This window comes from Populus alba, unplaced genomic scaffold (genome assembly GCF_005239225.2).
Source record: "Populus alba unplaced genomic scaffold, ASM523922v2 scaf96, whole genome shotgun sequence".
NCBI classification, from domain to species: domain Eukaryota; kingdom Viridiplantae; phylum Streptophyta; class Magnoliopsida; order Malpighiales; family Salicaceae; genus Populus; species Populus alba.
In genome coordinates, this window is record NW_027340188.1 from 23,589 (window position 1) to 27,561 (window position 3,973).

Genomic DNA, 3,973 nt, shown 5'->3' on the forward strand with positions numbered 1-3,973 from the left:
ATATTGGTTAATTAACGGATCCGCCGTATAACTAGCCCTAACCAACAAACAATCACAGTGTCGACTAATGATTTAATCCAATGGCAGCCTTAAGATCCAGATAAATTCATTAATCTTAACAACCAAGTTGTCAATTTGTGTTGCTATGATCGAATGTTCTCCTAAGTTTAATAACGTAGTTCGCTACAATTATCAAGCTTAGTTGCCTTCACAAGTTTATATACCACAACTCCGGTTTTGATATCAAACTTAGCAATAGATTGTTCACAATAATAACTTAGAGTCCGCTCTAGCAATTAAGATAAACAATCATAGGAAATATGCATAGGAAAACAAACATACTCATTCATAACATAAACTGAAAATAAAAGGAAGAATAAATCTCACAGTTCTTGAAATCCGAAGGTTTGTTTGTGTCCTTGCAACCAAGAAAACGAGCTTAGCCTTGCATATCTATTGAACAACTACTCCTAAAGATGAAAGAATACATAATTTCTGATTTGTAGAGAGGAGAGTTTGTGTTTCTTCCTTCTTCTTCTTCTTCTTCTTGCTACCTCCTTCTACTTCTTTCTTCTTCTTCTTCTTACTACCTCCTTCTACTCACCCTCTATTTATACACAAATTGTAAGTAAGAAAATCAAAGTTCAAGTGTGAACATCAATAGATGGTGGTAGTGTGAAGGCGGCTGGCGGCTGGTGGCTGGTGGTTGGTGGCTGCTGTCTTGAGGTTGGTGGCTGCCATGAGGTTGGTGGCTGCCTTCCTTGACCTTCTAGAATATTTACTAGAGGAGCTAAATTGCTGGTGGGTTTGGATGCTTCTAGATGAAATTTGGATTCGTTTCTTCACGCAACCTGCTTGCTGGCAGAATTCAGCTGTCATCTTTGAAAAATCATATATACCTCATATGACATCGTTTTTGGCTGAAATTTGGAGCGTTTATAGATCTTTGAGTAAGGAATCCAAAAAAATTGAGTTTGCATCAATTGGACTTCTGAAGCTCCAGATATTGAATTTTGAATGGGCAAAGGTCAACATTGGCAGACTGCGAGATTTGACTTTGAAGGATGTGATTTCCATGATCTTTCTCTTTTTATTTTTCTTGCATTACATTTCCAAAAAGGTATGGATGTTAAATTTTTAATGCCACTGGAATCACTTCATTTCGATCTCTGGAACTCACGCTCTGCACAAAATACCGACTGAACGTCAAATCTGCCAATTACCTCCAATTTACTCCTTTTTGCATCTTTCATCCAAAAATGCCTTCAAAACATAAAACAAAGAATATCAAGGCATTTTATATAAATAACATATGCAAAACACTAGTTAAATGCGGGTGAAACTATCGAATAATATGGTTACATCAAGTAACTTGTCATTAAATACCACCAGCCTTTCTTTCCTTGTGTAGCTAGGATGAATAAGGAATCCTTATAAGAAAATGATTCTGAAACATTAATGAATCCTTGCCACACTATGAGATTATATTGCAACTCATTAAATATCCTTGTGGAACTAGGAAATTCCCAAAACCAGCTCCCACATCCTTGGAGGAAAAGAATCCTAATCAAATAGGAAGTCCACAAGTCAAATGGAAGTAAATAACAAAAATCCGTATAGCCTCTGTTGACCAGTATTGGGGTGCCTTCCCGAGCTCCGATTGACCTGGACTGTTGCGCTTTTTATGCAAAATCCGAATCTGACCTTACTTGGGTCGTATCACAGGGCTGAACCGTATCATTCCCTCCCTCTCTCAAGAAGATTCGCCTCGAATCTTGAATAAGCAATTAATGGTGGCTTCAGTAGCCTCTTTGTTTAAGCCTTCGGAATCCCTTATCACATTAATGAATCCTTGCCACACTAGGAGATTATATTTGCAACTCATTAAATATCCTTGTGGAACTAGGAAATTCCCAAAACCAGCTCCCACATCCTTAGAGGAAAAGAATCCTAATCAAATAGGAAGTCCACAAGTCAAATGGAAGTAAATAACAAAATCTGTATAGCCTCTGTTGACCAGTATTGGGGTGCCTTCCCGAGCTCCGATTGACCTGGACTGTTGCGCTTTTTATGCCAAAATCCGAATCTGACCTTACTTGGGTCGTATCACAGGGCTGAACCGTATCATTCCCTCCCTCTTCAAGAAGATTCGCCCTCGAATCTTGAATAGCATTAATGGTGACTTCAGTAGCCTCTTGTTTAAGCCTTCGGAATCCCCTTATTGCTAACACCTTTCTCCAACAACACTGTATAGAAGTAGTGACTGACAAGAATTTCAAATAAGCACGCCGTACCAACCACTTGCGTACATACTTTTGAATGATAACCACAGCGACTCTCCTTCGTCTTTCATCCTTTTGGTGTTGTACCTCTTTTTCCCATGAAGCTTCAAGATCATAGAATAATCTTCTACACTTATCAACTTCTCGTTCTAGAACCCCCAAACCATGGCTTAGTATTTCGCATCGTTGATCTACAATCCTCCTCTGTTCCCTCTCCCTTAGTGAATACATGACACATATAGGGGGAAAAAAACAAGAAGACGACGACAAGAATAGAGTTTATAGCATGAAGAACATTGATTTAGACTCGAGAATACAAATTTGACTTTTGTTTGGACCAGAACTTATCGAAAAAACAAACTAATGCGAGGGAGATGAAAATGACTCAAACAACAGCCAAATATCAAAATATGATGATAGTATAATGGCAGGAACGAAATCAACAGAAACAAAACAAGTTTTGAAAGATAACACCAAACAGACCCGTTACGACAAAACAAGATCTAATTCGGGAAACCTAAAGAAACCGATATCCAAATGACCTCGAATTTAATTTGTATTATTACAATACTATGAAATCACCAAAAAAATCAATTTATAGGTCGTTCTCTTATTTCTAGGTACCCAAACTCCTTGTATGATCAGTTTGCGGCAGAATTGATCCTCCAATTAAAACCTCCAGAAGCCGATATCAAAATAAGCCCAAATTTAATATATGGTGCTATCTCATCCCCAATACACATAATATTAAGGTTCAATTGATTCTAAGGTGGTTTGCTTATGATTCACTAATAGTAGTGTTTCCGCGGCAGAATTGAACCTCGAATTAAAACCTCAAGCAAATAATATCAGAATAAGCCCAAATTTGATATATGGTGCAATCGCATAACCAATACTCAGAATATGAGGTTTCAATAGCTTCCAAGGTGTTTTACCTAGGGTTCACTAAGAGTAGTGTTTTGCGGCAGAATTGAAACTCGAATTAAAACCTCAAGCAAATAATATCAGAATAAGCCCAACTTTGATATATCATGCGATCCCACCCCCAATAGACTGAATATGAAGTTTAAATTGATTCCGAGGTGGTTTGCTTATGGTTCATCAAGATTTGTGTTTCTGCAGCAAAAATTGAATCATCCTTCAAATTTCAACTAATCACTCTTTTCTCTATTTCTTTCTGATTTTTTTTTCTTCTTAACAAACTGATATGATTAGAGACAGTAACAAGATGAAATATAAACCTTTTTTTTTTTTTGGCTTAGGTGACACAGAAACGAAGAACAAGAAGATGGATGCAAACACTGAAAAACTTAAGGGACACTAAAAAAAAAGGAAAATAACATAATGATATGACCTTGTTTCGGAGCCTAGCTCTGATACCAACTGATGCGAACCTCGTGATCACGTGGTCACGCAACCCACAATCAAGATTGAGATCTGATCCCGGAAAGCCGAAATAGGTCTGATATGAGTGCGACACAATGGAAACCTGCCCCAAGGCACCAACACTATTGGAATGAGTAGAATGACGCCACGAAGCCAGTTAATCTTCGATAAGTCAGATTCAGTTCGTTCAAGAACTGAAGAATGCAAGAATCACTCTCACACGTTAAAACTGAAAAAATTCAGAATAATAATCATCAAAAGCTGCCGAAATTGTGGCTTACATGAGTTTAAATAGTTCTTGAAAA

At 37.6% G+C, this 3,973-nt stretch overlaps 1 long non-coding RNA gene across 1 annotated transcript; it reads right to left on the reverse strand.

The window, feature by feature from the left end:
• Positions 1-321: 321 nt before the first annotated feature.
• On the reverse strand, positions 322-1,361 carry LOC140955194 (uncharacterized). Its single transcript, XR_012168963.1, has 2 exons — positions 591-1,361; positions 322-554 (listed from the first exon to the last, which is right to left on the reverse strand). It is a non-coding gene; the product is annotated as an uncharacterized lncRNA (long non-coding RNA).
• Positions 1,362-3,973: the final 2,612 nt, after the last annotated feature.